Here is a 20523-nt window from a genome sequence, read left to right as displayed (position 1 = left end):
ATGTCTTTGACAAGTCCAGCATGGTTAAATTTAGGTGTAGGATTGAAGGTGAGACCTTTGAATAGGACTGAAACTTCGGTGGGGCTGAGGGTGTTTCTGGAAAGACTGCAGACAGAGAGATAGTGCGAAACTCAGCTCACTCTGTCCCTCCATGAGATCCATAGTGCTGTAGACAACGGCGCTCAGGTTCCTATCATGTTCCTTGACTTCAGGAAGGCGTTTGACACTGTCCCGCACTGCTGTTTAGTGAAAAAAAAATACAAGCTTACTGATTACTGGACCAGATTTATGACAGGAGTCAAGACCTCCTTGCACAAAGAACTCACATGTCGCTGGTGGAACAGAATCGGCAAGTAAAGGTAATTTCCAGAGTAGGTACCCCAAGGAGTGTTACTGTTTATAATGCATATAAATGATCAAGTAGAAAGTGTTGGAAGCTCTTTAAGACTGCTCGCGTATGATGCAGATGTCTATAAGAAAGTAGCGACACCAGAAGACAGTCTCGATTTGTGGAATGACCTCCAGAGGTTTAATGAATGGTGCAGGCTCTGGCTGTTGACCCTGAACATAAATAAATGTAACATATTGCGCACTCACTACTGAACAACGACGCTACTGATGCCAAATTGGTGTGCACAATATCTGTCTTAAAGTACATTGACGGAAAAAAATATAGTAACACCAAGAAGGAGCTGTGCGACATAAACGAAAGTCGGTAGGCGTGTTTCTACATCTCGAGGATAACGTCCATTCCAGTTTCGCGCCAGTCACATGAAAGTGGCGCTATAGCCCACTTCACGTAAGAAGGCGCTTATGCGCATAGGGGCGGACCGATATGGAAGCGTGGAGGGGATGAGGTTTGTGCATGCCTGGTGGCAGAAAGCGGGCAAATGAAGCCCGTGTTGCCGTACCGTGTTGCTGCAGACAACAATCAGGTTCATTTGTCTTTGGTACATCGTATTATACGTTCAGATCTGTGAGGGAATAATACCTTTTAAACCGATTTCGATCAGTCGTCTACATGAGAAATCTTACTTGGGAGTCTTGAGGTTGTGTCCACTGCTCCACAGCAATTGTCTGTCACATTGGAAGGCGAGAACAGTTGATACAGCTTTGTGAAGACGTCAAATACAATTTTTCCGAAACGACGATTGTCTAACAATAAGATCTTCGAAAATAGTTGCAACAATTGCCATTTATTGCAATTTGTACTACATTATAACTAAAAATGAAACACATAACAAAATAAACTTCAAATTCAAACCTAAATCATTGTATTTGTTTGACAACTGATCCTGCTCCATATAATTTTTTTAAAATGTCTGTAGTGCACGTATAGAGGTGTGTTTCACTGCAGTTCAGTGTAAATCACTATGTGTAAAAAACAGTTACTGGTACCAAACGCTAGTGGAAAATGCTATCGTAAAAACTGTCAGTATATTCTCGTATTTTTCGGTGTCAACAGGCATTATGAGTTTAAACTAACTAGTTCGACATTACACTGGGAGAACACACTTATGATCCATTGGACAAACTGACAATTATCCACCTTCTGTGAATGACTCGACGGAAAGCTGACCGATAACGTCGAAAACCACCGATATCTCGACAGGTAACTCTCCCTGTCATTTTAAGGCATGAAAATAACACGGGTTTACGTGTCGAAATACTGGATTTTTTGACGAATTTATCTAGCCACATTCTCGCAAGTAATACAACAGGCTGGGAAAAGCTTAACTTCTCCTTGGGCAATGTGTTGAACATCATAGTCTGAATGCTTCACAGGCTACATATTCCTCATCAATAAAAGCTATAAAGTGCTCATGTACAGTGTATTCAGTTGATATGTTGACAAAAACGTTTTTAAACCACGATTCTTTAAAACCAAGGAAGATAATAACATTTGAATTTGAACAGTTCTCGAGTATCCGACCGGGTAGCGTCGTAATCGCATAATAACATTTTCTTTGTTTCAGTGTCTACATCGTAATACAATCTGCTATATGAGTCCATGTCCGAACCATCTGATTGTAAATTTAGGATGATACGTTCAAGGCTTTTATCTATCTTCACCTCCCTGGGAAAGTCTTATTTCTGAAACTTATCAGCGTGCACGCGCTGAATGAGGATGCTGTTTATTGCTTCATGCACAAGCCTTTCACTGTCTGTTATCTTGATTTTTTTTTTCCCCACATAGCCCGTAACCTGTGTGCAAATTAATTCTATCAGTTTATACTGATAGTGTTTATGTGGGTAAATGCAAAACTGTGTGACCACATTCACATGCAAGAAAGTCAAATTTGTATCGTCAAATTTGTATGGATTCTGTCGCATGACTTTCATAAATTAACGAGGTACAATGAGTTCAGTACGAGCCTCGCTTATATTGTCCGGAATAGTGTTATTTTTCAGCCAGAGCACAATATTCATTTCCATACTGCTCGTACTTGGTCATTTCTCTGTAACAGATGAATAATAATTGGCACACTAATTACGATGACCGCCTTCGAAGCTGGTTAACCACTTCTTGAAAGTGACAGCGTTCATTTCTGTGGCACAACATGCTGCTGAACATAACATGCTTGATTTCAATGGCTGCTTCACTACCCAATCCATCTGGATCCTTCCCTCCATCACCAGTTTTTCTGAAATGTGCGGAGAGTAGTTATCCTTATAACACATTCTCTGCTCCCATAAATATCCTGTCATCAACCTACGGTAACATACTGTCCCCACACCCTCCACCCAACAGTTCCCACCATCTCTGACGTGTCACGTCCTGCTCATTCTCGTCTCCCACCTCTTTTGTTTGCTGCCCTCTGCCAATACAACTGCTCAACTTTCCCCACTCCTCTCGTTTTTCAGTCCATGTTTTCCACTTTCCTGCACCACAGCCTGCTGATGCTGTGCATGTTGGCATCATAGTACCTGCACATACTGCCAGACAGCGATCCTCTCCTATCCCCCCCTTCCCCTTCCATCCCCCACCTACGCACTGCTATCCCTTCCCCTTCCCTGCTCCCTCTAAATTGCTGCTTCCACCCCATGTGATAGTTGCATTCTGGTCCAAGTTGCTGGAGCCGGCAGTCATGTGGGTATGAGGTGTGCTTGCTTGTGTGAATGAATGGTGTGTGTTTCTCTTTTTCTGATGAAATCTGTGGCTGAAATGTTATATGTAAGTGTCTTTTAATTGTGCCTTTCTGCAACTTACTCTGTAATCTTAACAGCAAGTTGTAATCTGTCTTGTCCTACTTTGTTGATATTCCTGCCTGGAATTTCCATCATTTGAAAGCTGAATGTCTGTGTGATTTAGAGGCAGTAGTATACAAGTTCTTGTATGTCTATGTACTTATGGGTCTTCCAATCAAGAAAATTCCCTGAGAATCATATGTTCTTCCCTTTGCTTAGTAATGTGTAAATACTCCTCCTGGTGCTTCCTTAGAACTTAATTTTGAAGAAGATATTACTCTCATGAGAGATATGATGAAGAGACATGGACACTAGCCAGTGCATTAGCATAATAGTACAAACATATTTTGGTGCACACAAACCATGATGAAATGAGCAGTTGATTCTGCCAGGAATGTTACTCCACAATCATCCAGTATAGACAATATTGATGCTGCAATGCCTACGTGAGTGTGTTTGTTGACTGAGTTTGGTTTTCATGTATTAGTGTTGTGCTCAGTAAAGACACTCTGTGACTTTGCATATAGAGCATTAACAGACTGTGAAATGAGATTTAAGCCAAATAAAAACTTTATTCAAATAAACTGAGGAATTTTCGACATGCATGTTTTAAATCACACTTATGTAAGTTTATTACTCTTGAAACAGACAGTTTCAGAACTGCTATTTACTTTATGTGATTGGTGACCCCTCTGCTGCTATGTGAATGCATGTGAATGATTGATCTGTTCAGTTCTAAGAATTTTATACATCAAAGATTTGCTTATCCTTGATCAAATATGGTGCTTATTCACATGTGAACGATTCATGCATGTCACCTTGAGAATCCAACAATTATGCCTTCCTGAGGGTCCATTCCATTCCATACCCTGACCTACTCACCCTGGCTGATATGAAGAAAGGCTACAATATCCATCCCTTCTGTCATCATTGCTGACATCACAATGATGTCATGACTTCCTTGTGGATGACACTTTCAAGAAGTTATTGTTTAAAAATTTGTTTCAGTTTGTAAACATGCTGGTTTGCTACATAGTCCTTCACCTATACAAACAAATAAAAAATGAACTCAAGGAAATATTCTTGAAATAAATGTAATAGCAGTATGAAACAAACATTCAATTAAGACAAACAATTTGTAACACAACAGTTTCATAAACCTTACATATACAAACAAAATTAACTTCATTAATGTCATAAGCATAAAACATAAATTGTAAGTAATTATTTTTAAAAAATGACAAATTATAAATTTCATTAACATCTTGTATGTAAATTTGAAACATTTTTGTAAAAAAAGTTTGAGAAGCTATGCTCACAGTTTTCTGTGACATTTCACTGAGACTCACCCAAATGGGAAAGGTTCAGTTAAATAAGTTTATTGGTTGTACTACTTGCCAAAACGAGAAGATAAGAACGAGTTGCATGTTATGGCCAATCTTGGGCCAGCAGAAGTAAAAAGCCACTGTAAGCTACCAACCCTAGTGTATGACATTCTAAAAAGCTGCAAACTCTAAACTTTTATGTGTCAGTAATTTTGAATTCTGTAGTTAAAATATACAAGTGATTTCATCACCAAAGAACAAACTTTGATTTTAAATTACATTGTCTATAAAAACTAAACATTTATGGAATATACTACAAGGATAAATAACTATTCATTTTAAAAAATGATTTAATATGTATTATTTAACATTATGAAGCATCAAATTCAAGTATTCACTTATTCAGTGAAAGTGAAACAAAACTTGATGTGTTACACAAGATATGACATTCTTAGTAATTTATGTAATACATACAAGAGCCGTTTTCTTTCTTTTTTTTCTAAAAGTTATTTTCATAAAAACTAAAAGTCTTGCATGAAAAAAGAGAGCAGAGCTATAGAGATTGTTTAAGATTTCTGCTTTTGTTGATATTTTTCATATTCACTATGCACTAGAGATAATGTCAATTGCAAAGTGTATTTAGGAGCACATTCTGCTCAGGGTTATCTGTGATGTGAGTCAATTCTTTGTTCTGTGATTTTAGGGATGAAGGAAAGAAAGATGCTTCTGTTGTGAGCTTTGTCAGAGATCTAATGGATGTTAAAACCTCTCTTGCTAGATTCAACTAAATCATTGTATATGATTAAATTATTCGGTTATCACTTGTTTAATTATCAGGCTTATTGTGAAATGGTATGTTTTCATCTGCAGTGAAGCAGTAAGTGTAAGGGAAGTCATTGTAGTATTTATTCTACAGCAAAATCCCAGGTGAGAGGTTATTGGAAAAGGAACTTTTTCCAAGGTTATTTAAATCTACACTCCTGGAAATGGAAAAAAGAACACATTGACACCGGTGTGTCAGACCCACCATACTTGCTCCGGACACTGCGAGAGGGCTGTACAAGCAATGATCACACGCACGGCACAGCGGACACACCAGGAACCGCGGTGTTGGCCGTCGAATGGCGCTAGCTGCGCAGCATTTGTGCACCGCCGCCGTCAGTGTCAGCCAGTTTGCCGTGGCATACGGAGCTCCATCGCAGTCTTTAACACTGGTAGCATGCCGCGACAGCGTGGACGTGAACCGTATGTGCAGTTGACGGACTTTGAGCGAGGGCGTATAGTGGGCATGCGGGAGGCCGGGTGGATATACCACCGAATTGCTCAACACGTGGGGCGTGAGGTCTCCACAGTACATCGATGTTGTCGCCAGTGGTCGGCGGAAGGTGCACATTCCCGTCGACCTGGGACCGGACCGCAGCGACGCACAGATGCACGCCAAGACCGTAGGATCCTACACAGTGCCGTAGGAGACCGCACCGCCACTTCCCAGCAAATTAGGGACACTGTTGCTCCTGGGGTATCGGCGAGGACCATTTGCAACCATCTCCATGAAGCTGGGCTACGGTCCCGCACACTGTTAGGCCGCCTCCAGTGGTGTCGCGACAGGCATGAATGGAGGGACGAATGGAGACGTGTCGTCTTCAGCGATGAGAGTCGCTTCTGCCTTGGTGCCAATGATGGTCGTATGCGTGTTTGGCGCCGTGCAGGTGAGCGCCACAATCAGGACTGCATACGACCGAGGCACACAGGGCCAACACCCGGCATCATGGTGTGGGGAGCAATCTCCTACACTGGCCGTACACCACTGGTGATCGTCGAGGGGACACTGAATAGTGCATTCTGTAATCCAAACCGTCATCGAACCCATCGTTCTACCATTCCTAGACCGGCAAGGGAACTTGCTGTTCCAACAGGACAATGCACGTCCGCATGTATCCCGTGCCACCCAACGTGCTCTAGAAGGTGTAAGTCAACTACCCTGGCCAGCAAGATCTCCGGATCTGTCCCCCATTGTGCATGTTTGGGACTGGATGAAGCGTCGTCTCACGCGGTCTGCACGTCCAGCACGAACGCTGGTCCAACTGAGGCGCCAGGTGGAAATGGCATGGCAAGCCGTTCCACAGGACTACATCCAGCATCTCTACGATCGTCTCCATGGGAGAATAGCAGCCTGCATTGCTGCGAAAGGTGGATATACACTGTACTAGTGCCGACATTGTGCATGCTCTGTTGCCTGTGTCTATGGGCCTGTGGTTCTGTCAGTGTGATCATGTGATGTATCTGACCCCAGGAATATGTCAATAAAGTTTCCCCTTCCTGGGACAATGAATTCACGGTGTTCTTATTTCAATTTCCAGGAGTGTATATGAAATTTAACTTAGCACATGGTTCACAGTGGTGTAGCGTGGTTGTAAAGGTAGGGAGACTCTGCAGTTATTATAGGGAGACAAAATAATTCAATGAACAATAATTTAAACAAATGAAACAAAATACACCAAATAAAACAACAACTACTACTACTACTACTACTACCACTACCACCACCACTGCCATTAATAATAATAATAATTACTAACTTGTTCAATAAACGATGACAAATTTGTAGAACTCCAGCAGCAAGAGAAGAAGCACTTATATTTTCTTGTACACAAGTGCAATGTGCCTGTCTTTTCTTTCCACTAATAAGTCTATAACTCAGTCTACAAAGATCTGATCACTGGATAGGTACCCAATTAGTGTCTTTTCTACTGCTAATGTGCTCAAACATGACAGCTGAATGTCGGACATTGAATTCCTTAAATAATTCTTCACTCGTTTAAGACTACTCATGCTTCGTTCATTGCTTGCTGTAGTTGCAGGTAGGGTCAAAACCAAACGCGGGAACTTCATTGTTTCTTCATAAACGGAGTCTAAATCATTGTTGACAATGTACTTTAAGAGGATTCTTGGAAATAAGTGTTTTTTCTCACCAGCGTATATGTTATATAGTTCATTTTCAAGTTGTTCTTGTTTGAAAAAAGTGTACTGTTCTAATAATTGAAGCAGTTTCAACTTTGGGAATTCTTTTTGATAGTTCAGGAAACAGTTATCATTCAAACGTTCAACAAACTGAATTTGGGTAAAGTCTTGAAACCTTCTTTCCATCTGAACAATTTGCAAATCCAGTATCTCGTAAGTTAGTGCCCTGAGAGGTGTCTTTTGACTGTCACAGAATGATAAGTTGCCATTCAAACACAAGCTGCATTTAATGCATTCATCAACAAATGTTTCCGTTCTTAATTGTCGTAAGTTTCTCAAAACAGTTCTTTTTCATCGTGGCAAGCAGTTATACTGACAGATTTTGACTGAAGAACATTAAAGAAATGATCAACATAAACTAAGCACCCTCGGTAGAAGCAAAGCAAGTAGACAAACGTAGGGTCATCCATCCGTCGTTTCATTCCCACACCACAGCTCAAAGATTCTGGGTCCCACTGAGAGTCTGTATCGTCAAATATATAATTAAAAACACTATATAGCCCTGAGAAATGACTAGATGTTGTTGAAACTGCCCTGGAACGAAAGTTCCAGCGAAGCAATACAGTTCGTTTTGATGATTTGCTGAAAAACGAATGGAATACAGTAGGCTCACTTACAAAAATGCATATTTATCATATGATTTTGGAGGCATGTAAGAGTACCAAATTCAGTTGGTGTGCATAATAATGAATAAACAGCACATAGGGACAGATATGTGGAGATTTTAATATTGATTTTCAAGAAATCTCAAAAGACCAGCAAAGTTTGATGACTCTACTGAAAACATACAACATAAAAGCCACCATAGACTCTCCTACAAGAGTTACACCAACAACTAGCTCACCAATTGATCAGATATTAATAAACACAAATGTAAATCACAATTTCTGTGCCGGAAATCTTAATACTGGCTTCAGTGATCACTATGCACATTTTATTGCCTTGCACACCCCAAGTGAAACAACTGAGAAAGAGGAACTTGTAAAAGAAGCAAGAAAATTCACTAACAAACAAATAAACTTTTTTGTACAGAGACTAAGTGAAGAAACCTGGTTTGAAGTGTATACTTGTGAAAATACTAACAAAAAGTTTGAAAAATTCATGGAAATCTTCATGTCATACTTTGAAGCTGCATTTCCATTAAAAAAAAATGTCAAACTAACTTCAAAAAGAACAAATGGATTACAACAGGTATTAGAATCTCTTGTGCAGAGAAAAGAAGATTACACAATACAGCAAAGACACAGAACATGCCTCATGAATTTCATTTGTACCTGAAGAATTACAAGAGGATCCTCAAAAATGTTGTAAGGAAAGCTAAAACAATGGCAAATGACAAATACATTGAAAATTCAAAAAACAAATCTAAAGCTATATGGGAAGTTATAAAAAAATCAAACAACAATTGAAACTAAACGATATAAAAATATGAAGTTATGTTATGAAGGACAAATGATTCTTGCCCAACAAAAATTGTAGGGACCTTCAACAAATATTTTACAAACGTAAGTGAACAGTTGGAGAGTGGACTGGAAGAACACAACAAAATATCACCTCCATCATCCAGTAGTTTGAGAAATGTGTCTACATCTTTGTTCCTTTGTTCCTTTCAACCACAAATATTGAAGAAATTTTATCAGTTATAAAAACCTTGAAAACAGGGTACTCATGTGGAATTGATGGAATACCAGATGCAATTATTAAAAAATGCTGTCTTGCCTTAGCTGAACCCTTGACACACTTGTCCAACAGCTCACTGCCATCAGGAACCTTCCCTTAATTCTTAAGAACAGCAAAACTGAAACCACTATCCAAAAAAGGAAATTCAGAATGTGTTTCAAATTATAGACCAATAGCCCTACTGCCTGTATTTCCAAAAATTTTAGAAATTTTTTTTTATAATAGATTGTCTGATTTCCTAAATAAAAATAAAATTCTCTTCCCCTCACAGCATGGCTTCAGGAGAGGCTATTCAACTGAAAGTGCAATATTTGAATTTCTGAATGAAATCTATACTAAACTGGATGCAAGTGAATTTGTGACAGGCATATGTCTTGATTTATCTAAAGCTTTTGACGTCATTGACCATAATGCCCTACTGCAGAAGCTTGACGAATTAGAAATTAGAGGTATATCCAATGAGTGGCTCAGGTCATACCTATGTGGTCGCAAACAGGTGGCTGAAGTGCAATATACTGACCATAAAAAATCAGCTACTACTATTCAGAATATGAAAATGTGAAATATGGCGTCCCTCAAGGATCAGTATTAGGACCCATTCTGTTTCTCCTCTATGTCAACAAGTATTGCCAAACTACCCTCCAATTTGCAGACGATACAAACTTCCTTATTAGTGGTAAAACAGAAGAAAAACTAAAAGACTCCGCTATCCAAACAATGAACAGTGTAGAACAGTGGTTCAGCCATAACAAGCTAATTATAAACAAAGGAAAGACAGTAGCACTGAACATCTATAAAGTAAAAGGAAGACACCGCCCAAACATACAAATAGAAATTAGGGACAGAGTTCTTGAAAGTGTTGATAGCACAAAATTTCTGGGACTCTGGCTCCAGAACAACACAAAATGGGAGGTATACATTGAATATTTGCAAAGAAAACTAAGCAAAACCTGTTACATGATACGGATCTTAAAAACTTGTTGCAGCAAAGCCAGTCTGTTAAATGTATACTGCTCCTATGTGCATTCTGTAATTAAATATGGCATAATCGTCTGGGGCAATGCAACAACAAATATTAAACTTTTTAGGATGCAAAAGAGAATATTAAGAATTATTGAAGGAGTAAACAATATGAAATCATGCAGACCCATATTCAAAAAACTGTCAGCTCTTCCTCTCCCTTGTATTTTTATCTACAAAACATCAGTTTTCATCAAACAATATATTGATAGACACCCAGATATCTTATTAAAAAATGAAGATACACATGCACACAATACAAGGCAAAAATCTGACCTTCATATGAAACAGGTGAGAACATCATTGTGCCAAAAAGGCACACTACATACTGGGATAAAGATTTTCAATAATCTACCTAACCATATTAAATCAGTAGATAAACACTGTAGTTTTAAGGCTGAAGTAAAGGCATATTTAATTGATCATTGCTTTTACAGTCTGACAGAATACATAAAAGTCAAATAACAAAAATAAAGATTATGAATATTCTACTTTGTGTGTGCCTGTAATGTTTGTTGTATGTATGAATCTTTGCTAAATTACTTCAATATCTAGTCCTTAGGATTGCAATACAAATTTTATTTTATCTTGTAAATACCTAACCATGTCCAATATATTTGTACATACTCTGATAAATAAATAATAAAACTGCTTCACCATTTGTTGTAGTCCTCTTTCTCTGCCCGCCTTTACTGAAGCGTCATCATATGTTTGAGTAACCACTTTTCCTTCCACATTCCATTCTTTCAATACTGCATGAATAATGTTTGTCAAACCTTTAGCAGTTTTATCTCCAGAAACATCGTAAAATCCAATTAATCTTTCCTCAGTTTGTCTGCAATACAATACCTGAATATTATACTCATTTGACTCCTGCATGACACGTCTAATGTTTCATCAGCGTGAATCGAAATGAAATTGCAGTTCTGAATTTCAGATTTTATTTTCTCATTAACTGCCAGAGTTATCATTTCTATTACATCATTCTATATACCTGGAGAAGTTCCTTTAAAGGTTGAAGATGATGACAGATGGTCTCGGATTAACTGCTCTCCTTGAGCTGGTAAATCCAACAATTCCAGATAGTTAGTTACCTTTGTTGCTGGAGGATTCGTCTTCTCGATGGCTGCGAAAGGCTAGTTCTTGTTTACAAAGAAATACAATTGCCTGAATAAGACAAGCCAATACTCTCCTGCTGGATGCACCTGTTCATTGCATTTCATTGCTGTCAGACGAGCGGCTTCAGAAAGGGCGTGCTCAATTCTACTTTTGCCCAATAACTGAAATGATTCTTTGTTCTGCAGATGATGTTTTGATATCTGATGTTTTTGCGCTTTTCTGTCAAAGTTCTTTATTGTACAAATGCCCTCACCGCATCATTCCTTTTCACTACCAAACAGAAGACATATATAACAATATAATCTGTTACTAACTGCATTCGCAGCCAAACATACTTTTCATACCAGGCTGTCTGAAAAGTGTGTTTTTGTTTGACTTGACTTGCTTGACTTAATTCCTTTGGCCCCTATGGGGGCATAGGACATCCAGAAGAACTCGCCATCCGTCTCTGTCTGGCCATTTGCCTCAATTCTGCCCAGGTCTTGCCAACTCTTTCTGCTTCCCTTTCCACTGTCCTCTTCCATGTGCCCCTTGGTCTTCTCTTTTTCGATCTGTCTTAGCCTCCCTGCCCCTCTCAACATCCTTACATTCCAAAAAGCAATACGGGTTTTCCTTTTCAGGCCAAAGCTCATATCCTTAAGATCCATCTGGCTGTTTCTCCTTTTAGTTTCTGCAATACCGGTATGTGTTTTTTGGTGGTGCGGGTTATCAGCCCACAGCCCCCGAGTGTCCTGGTGGGGCTGCCACCTCATGGCCTGGACACCTGCCAAGGTTTTATTTCAGGGCCTTACCCCTTAGATAGCTTGTCTTCACCACGACTACAGAACTCTATCCATCCCTTCGCAGTGAGGCCTATGTGCATCAGCATTGTCCTGGTTTCCAAGGATCTTCCGCTGTCCTCATTAGGGGACTGTGTCTGTTGCCACACAGTCACAGGGAGAAAAAGGAAGGGTAGGGAGTGTATAGGATGGGATAGGATATGACAGGACAGGAACTAGACAGGATGTTGTGAGACACACTTTGTCTGGATCCTCTATGGAAACCTGTCTGGCTTGGGAGGCCCTGCTGGTAGTTACACCACTGCGAGCATAGCCCTCTGCTTCATTGGACCACACAAACCCCCTCGCCCATATGGACAGTGTTTTGTTGAGGCGGTGTCTCCTGAGGGGGGCGTTTTTGTTTGGCTTCACTTAAAACTACACTGAGTATAGGAGTAGGTCGTTTGTCCTTCAATTCGCACTTTTTTTCGTATGTTAACGTAGAAAAACGCGTTTTTAATAAAAATTCTATAAGGTGTTCAGTTGCTGGCTCACTCATGTTGGCGACACAATGAAAATATGCACTAAAATCACACAAGAATGGCTATGAACACAAACCACATTACTGTTCACTTCCATGTTAAAAGCCAGCATAAAAGCAGCAGAGACCAGTCTCAATACCTGCTAACAAGTGCAGCGCACCGGCCTTTGTAGAAGAGGGGAAATGGAGGAGAGCCGAGAATGCCACTGAAACACAGGCACACACAGCCAGGTAAGGGAAGAGAGGCAGAGACTGAGAGCAGTCGAGTCTCAAGCAGGCAATAGCACCAATACTCAGGGTGTGGGGGTGAGGGTTACAAAACTGGTGACTTCGCACATTTAGTGCTCTAAGTAGAAAGTTGTTTATATTATTGTTATGAAGTACTATTGCATCTGTTTTAAGCACGAATACAGGGGAGACTAAGTCTCAAAGTCTCCCCTCACGCTATGCCACTGATGGTTCATAAAATTAGTTGCTTCATGGTGAGGCAATACAGAACCTGCACTTAGAAGCCCTGCTTGTGGTGAATTCCATTAAATTAAAAGTACCACAATTGCTAACCATTAGCCTTCAAATTTATCAAGTGGTGTACTATGTATGACATTCTTCCCAGCCTCACTCAAATAATTTACATGCTTTCAGTTTTGTAAGATTAATGTATAGAAAGATTTGAGCTTGAACCACTATCAAAGCAATAGGATTTTTATTTTGCATAACATTTATATTATTGTTGTATTACAAAGTAAATGTTTTAATAGTAATGAATATAAAATTTTATTTGTATGTTTTGCTTATGTAATTGTCACTTCTGTTATGTTAAAACAATAATTATAATCATGTGTACAGGTTCTGCTATGTAATATGCAAACATTCATGTAATATTGTGTTAAGAGTTATATTTGCTCTGATGAAGGACCTATTCAGTCCATAGCCATCCAGCCTGGAGGTTCGATGTATGACAGTCTATCTCCTGCTTAGCTAGCCCTCTACAGTCTCTGATGAAACAGCAAGTCCCACATAGGGAACAAGCCACCATGAACTGCAGCGCCACCAGTTGAGTCAAGACTGTTGCAGAACATCCAGCAGGCCTTCTCATGGTCTAAATAGTGGGTCCAAAAGCAGACCATCATCTGTCATTGTGCTGCTGCTGCCCACCTCTGTTCCTGTAGGCAGGCTTCAATGCTGCCAGACTTTTTCCTGCATCCAGCAGGCCTTCTCATGGTCTAAATAGTGGGTCCAAAAGCAGACCATCATCTGTCATTGTGCTGCTGCTGCCCACCTCTGTTCCTGTAGGCAGGCTTCAATGCTGCCAGACTTTTTCCTGTTTGGAAGCTACACTGTAGCTCAGCATGACTACATGCGCTTGGTGCAGAGTTGTTGGGTGCCTTCTGGAGTGCTGTCTATGGTGTGATCAAGAGTTCCCTGGTTACACACTTTGCTGAGCTGCTAGCAACCAAGTGGAATGTATAAAACAATGCCAATATGGCATAGCCAGCAACTCTGTTATGTTGCTGGGCACTGATTCTGGTGCCCCCTCTGCCATGATGGCTGAAATAGCACATCACACCACAGCATCAGTGCATTTCAGCATGGCATATACCATCACTACCACACCACCACTGAAAACGGCCCATGAATCAAGACAGTTGTGTATCACTTAGTGATATATGTTCGCTTCGTGAAAGATATTTCATTAGGACCTTCAGGCACCAGACAGGCCATCTCATACCTAGCCACTACTACATGTGCCCAGGGTTGGTGGACAATCTAGATTCTGGCCATGACAACCTACCAACATCATCCATATAGCAGCCAGTACCACAGGTATTAGACAGGCTGTCAGAAGTTGTCAAGTCTGACCTCATAGTATCCAGTGTGAAAAGTCATCTTGCAATGTCAGTTATCCAGTACCAGGAGTTCAGCCTGGTTTGGCAACATGACTTAAACAGCTTGTATGTCAAGAGTGTATGAGTATATGGTGGTGAAGGGCAATTTTTTGTGTTGGGCTTTTTGGTTTTTTGTTTGCAACCATTGTAGGGCATCCTGAGTGTCACAGAAACTTGAAAGCAACATTTGCTAAGTCAAAGGAGCCCCCAAATCTGTCTCAGTTTAGAGATAATTATAGACAGGTTTACTTGTACCAGTGAGGTGCTCATACTGTAGATTGGCTGGACATGAGTTGTTATGTATGCAGGGAGTGTCAACTGTATGTAGCACAATAGAAGTGATGGCCATGAAGTGCATCGGTACTCTGAACCTCTTTGAGCCATGACACAGTGCAAGGACTGGAATACTATGTGCCATAGCTGCTTATGTTGGTGTACAATTTTTGCTATTTTATTGTTGGATGGTGTTTACATAAATGGAAGAAACATGAGCAGTGACTACAAGGGACGTGAATGAAGTCCAACAGAATCAAATAACTGAATTACAAAACTGTAACAACCTGTTTCATAGAGAAGTAGATGATCAGCAAACAATAAATGGGCATAGACAAGATGACAAAAAAAGAGAAGCTAAAGCATTATTTCCTATACCCATTACTTGATTCTGTTATGACTAACCTGATGACTCTGTTTGTTGATAAAGCAACAGAGGGTTAGTGATCTGAAGGCTGCTGTAAAGTTAGGAAATTAGTTAAATGAAATATCTTTAAATATGACCAAGCTATGATTGGTTAGTGAAACTAAACCATATGTTATGTACCATATGGGAATGAGTAAGTCAGACTTTTTGAAGAATTTGAAACGGTGTTTCTCTATCAGCGATGCCACAATAGCAGTGCTATGTTTTTCACAGAGTGACTTAATGGTCTATAACAAAACAAATTGTAGAAGCATTTTCAGGAAGAATTCAGAAGGCCAGCACAGATACCCATGAATTAATGCAAAATGTGGAGGCAGATAAAATCATTTTGCAGGAGGCTGAGAACATGTAGTTGGGTATGTTTTAAAGATGATATGTCAAGAAAGCTTTGAGTGGAAAACCCAAAAGTCTTAATTTCTGCTATTATATAGTGGCTACATAACTTGAAGAAGTTGACATTGTGTCATGGGGACAAGATAAATGGGATATTTTTTCTTCTGTGATACAGAGTTATAGATGTGAATGCACAGGCCACATTAAGAAGCAACATTGGGAACACCTGTATTCTGAATGTGGCGTAATGAGTTATCATGTCTGTGGTTGTCACAAAAAAAAAAAGCATAATGGACAGCATCAGAACAAGCATTCACTAATTTCCATTGGAAATTGCTCTTCATTGGATGGCGTGCCCAGTAAAATGGAATACTGCAAAAGCCTTTGCAATGATGGAGAGTTGTTTGGTTGCCATAGTAAGCAGAACTGTATATAGATTTTTGGTGGACACAGGGGCTCATGTCTCAGTAGTCAGTCCTGACCTTCTAGATAGGAGCAGACTGAGGACTGCATGATATAGGTTATATGGAGTGGATGGAAATGATGTGGCATTGTTGGGATCAAGATCACTTGGTTTCAGCATTGGATCAAGGAACTTTCAGGGGTACATGGAAGTGTGATAAGAGGTACTGTGGATTCCTGCGATTTGACTTTCTATGTAAACATCAGCAAAAAGTATACCACTGAACTTAGCAGAACACTGTTTCTGTTGGTAATAACTATTGCTAGTGTTACATCACCACAAGGTTCACCCATCATGAAGGTGGTACCAAATAAACTACAGATATGTGCACTGAAGATCAATTTGCATGATAAAGTGCCTAAAGTCATGGGGACATTACCCTGGGTTAGTGTGGGTGTTTAAATTTTATGCACTGTGGAGCATTAGAATGCAATGATGATTTGGATGCATCACATTGCTTTGTGTGTTGAAGTGTAGTATGTATGAGGGAAGTAAATGGAGGTCACATGGTTCCAGTATGTATAAATAGTTTTCACATGGATGGTGTGAGTCTGCCAAAGGGGTTACTGACTGCCAGTGTAGGTGTCGTGTTTGAAGATGACCTTGGTAAGTCAGATAGGGACACTGACCAGAAGAAGCAACCACCCAAATAGCTGGCATGTTGCCATTGATCAATGGTCAAATCCTGATGGTCCCATGCCCACTACAATCATAACTGACTACATCATTGGGTTAATGTTTAAACATATATGGACGATCTGCTGTGGAGCTCCATGTTCAACAATGTATGATGAACAGTGTGCTCTGAAACTCTTGTGCATGCACTAGCACTGTGCTCTTTCAGCAGATATGCCACTGATCATCCTCTGACATACTTTACAGAGAAGACAAGCCTCCATGAATTGTGAAGAGTCATGGATGTCCAAAAATTAAGCACCTAGTGGTAGTTTCACTGTCCTTCTACTTCTTTCCCTAGATGCTCAAAACAATAGCATGTGAACATTCAACCAGCTTCGCCATCTTTGAGATACTCATTCATAATTATGCTCTCCATAATAATAATAATCTGTCCTTTGTCAAAGTTGCTTTTCTCAGTGGATTTTGCTATTTCCAGCCCATATCTTTGTAACAGTAATCCCCTATCCAGTTACACTTCACACATACTTTTGTTACCATGTCACATGCCCACAGTGCCACCAGTGGTCATCAAATATCATAGTGGGCTTGGAGACAATGGTTTTGGCTTATCAGTATATTTGCACTGAATGAAAACATGAAAAATGTAGTGGGGATAGATAAATCTGCTATGGAAGCTCTGTTGTTAAGATTTGTGGATCTGTTTACTGTGGAGAGAGCATTGCCTGCAACATCAGTGACTTATCACAGAATACCTGTGTGCAGAAAAATTGTACAAAATCCCATGGCTCTTGCAACCAGTAATGGAGGAGTTTATTGTTCAGCATTTGGCTGATGGTCTCATTAAGAATAGCAATAGTCCATGGGGAGTGAGCATTGTAACTGTCCCAAAGAAATCAGAAGGTGACACAAAAAAATATAAATTTTGTTTGATTACCATTACTTGAATGCAAGGTATATTTGAAAAGCGCATTCTATACTGAATGTGACAAGACATTCTGAACAACTTGGGTCAGTGTAAATGTGTCTCAGCAATGGATTTTAAAAGTGGCTATTACCATTTACAAGTAGTTTTGAAAGACTGCTCTTTGAGGCCCTTACCAATACTGCTGGTTGGTGTTTGATGTTAAAAATGCATCAGCTACATTCTAAAGTCTACTAGATGAAACGTTCAGAGAACTGAAATCAAAATGGTCTATGGTTTATCCCAATATCATCACAGTATTTTCAAAAGATGTGGAAGAGCATAAGCAGTTACTGGAGGACATTTTCAAGAGGACACAAGCACAGTTGGAGGAAGCAAGGAACAAACTCATAAGGATCAAGGGAGATAGGGGGAGGAGGGTGGTTGGGAACTGACATCTGGCAGGATGATAGGAAGAAAGAGAATGCGATCTGACAGTTTTATCATCAGTGCTAAACACAGGTATCTACCACTGCCAGAGTTAAGTGGATAAGGGCCTCAGGTAGAACGAGGAGCAGGAAATGTGCAGCACACTTCAACTGAGGCAAAGAAGCCTAGAAATGTACAAAGTCTTAGGAAGAAGAAAGTGCTGCTGCTAGGTAGTAGCCATGGGTGAGGTGTAGGCCCCCACTTACAGGGCAGTGTACCAGGCCACCAGTATCTTCAAGCCAAATGCAGGGTCTTTATGTAAGGACTTTACAAAAGAGGACCGTGTAGTGGTAGTGGGTGGGGGGTGGGGAACAAACCATTGGAAAGAGTAACATGGGGCATTTCACAGATTTAACAATCCTCCATAAAAACATGCAATCAATAAAAAATAAAATACAACTATTAGAAGTTGAGCGCCAATCTTTAAACTGCACAGTAGTTTTTGTTACTGAGCACTGTTGTAGAGACACAGAAATCCAACATGTAGTATTATCATTGTATGAAAGGGCAAATTCTTACTGCAGAACTACTTCAAGGGGTGGAGGATCATGGATTAATATCAGAAAAGGAACACAGTTCAAATCAAGACATAACCTCATTACAGTAAGTGAAGACAAACACTTTGAAATGTCAGCTATCGAATTAACAGGGCTTGACATCACCAAGAAATTAATCATTTTGTGTGTGTATAGATCTCCCAATGGTAGTGTGGACACTTTTTTCAATAAATTAACAGAAGTTCTAGATAAAGTCTCAGATACAAAGATCAACATAATTCTGTGTGGGGACATTAACATCAACACTAATATCATAAATGAATCCAGCAGCACCTTCATAAATATCCTTCAAAGTTTTGTCACATCGCTATTGTTCAATAGTGCAACAAGGGTTTCTACAACGACTGCATCAGTAACTGACTATGCTGCCACAAATATGGACAGGGAAAAATGTGATGTAGTTGCAAAAGATCTCGGACTATCAGGCAATCTCTATCAAATAACAACAGTAAAATCATGCATTGAATAATTCCCTAAACTACAAGCCTACAAACAACATCTATCAGAAATCAAAATAAAAGATTTTTCAAAAGAACTACAAAAAGAAAGCTGGGATGAAGTGTATAAGGTAACCAATGTGAATATGAAATTCTCTAAATTCTCCACATTGATTAAATTGAATTTGGAAAAGGCATTTCCAAAAGTATACATGTCTGTATCAACATCACACAAAAATGGATGGATAACAGCAGGTATTAAGAAGTCCTCCCAAACACTTAAACACCTCAGTTCCATGAAAAAGATTTGCAATGATCCAGAATTCTTAAATTTCTCTCATACATACAAAAAGATCTATAGGAAGGTGCTGACTGCTGTAAAAAAGTCATTTAATGACAAAATAATATATAATGCAGAGAATAAAAGCAAAGCAGTCTGGGATGTTATAAAACAGGAAACGGAGAGAGGCAAACAAATGCAGAATAACATACTGCTAAGGGAGGGGGATAAGGCAATAAATGATCCACAACACTTAGCAAACTATGTAAATGAGCATTTTTCAAGCATTGCAGAGAAGTTACAGCAAAAATTCCCCAAAACAAGTATAACACCTGTAAGTAATGTTGCACTAAATACAATGATGTTACTTCCAACCACAGAGAATGAAGTCAATAAAACTGTTCAAAAACTAAAAATAAAAAGTCAGTAGACGTAGATGAAGTACCAGTGTGTGTACTGAAACAATGCATAGGGATTATACAAGGCCCCTTAACAAATATAATAAATGAATCCTTCACATCAGGGACATATCCAGAGCAGTTAAAACAGGCAAGAGTTGTTCCTTTGCTTAAAAAAGGTAATGCAGAAGACATAGAAAATTACCAGTCCATTTCCTTACTGTCAGCATTCTCAAAAATAATAGAAGTAATTATGAAAGACAGATTAATATATTACCTGAATAAATACAGTCTTTTAAGTGAATCACATTTTGGTTTCCGAAGGGGCAAAAATACAGAGTCAGCCATAGTAGAATTCACAGAAGTTGTACTTGATGCCCTTGATAAACATGAGTGTGTCACAGGCATATTTTTGGATCTTTTTAAGGCATTTGATACAGTCAACCATAAGATTCTATAAAGTAAATTAGAAACATTAGGAATAAGAGGGGTAGCTAATGACTGGTTTTGATCATACCTAACAGATAGAGTACAAAGAGTAGAGATAACACGTACTTCAAATAGCCCACAATGACAGTATTATAGAAAAGGCAGAAAATAAAATTAAAGCAGCCTGGACTGTTACCAAACAGGAAACAAACAGTAATAAATTAAAAACAGTAAACATTCAAATTAAACATAATGGTGCTATTATACATAACCCAAATACACTAGTAAATACTGTAAATGAGTACTTCAGCAGTGTTGCTACCAAGCTACAGCAAGTTTGGCAAAAAAAAGCCTGAAC

General features: G+C 39.4%; 1 long non-coding RNA gene across 1 annotated transcript in view; it reads right to left on the bottom strand.

The window, feature by feature from the left end:
* Positions 1 to 3881: 3881 nt before the first annotated feature.
* Positions 3882 to 20523, bottom strand: part of LOC126203902 (uncharacterized) — a 29765-nt gene continuing 13123 nt past the window's right edge. The window contains exon 3 of the long non-coding RNA XR_007540407.1: positions 3882 to 4233. This is a non-coding gene — a long non-coding RNA (uncharacterized LOC126203902). The remainder of the gene's footprint in view (positions 4234 to 20523) is intronic.

Source organism: Schistocerca nitens, chromosome 9 (assembly GCF_023898315.1).
Source record: "Schistocerca nitens isolate TAMUIC-IGC-003100 chromosome 9, iqSchNite1.1, whole genome shotgun sequence".
Lineage (NCBI taxonomy): Eukaryota > Metazoa > Arthropoda > Insecta > Orthoptera > Acrididae > Schistocerca > Schistocerca nitens.
Note: the sequence above shows the minus strand (reverse complement) of the source record. Positions and strands in the feature narration are given on the sequence as shown.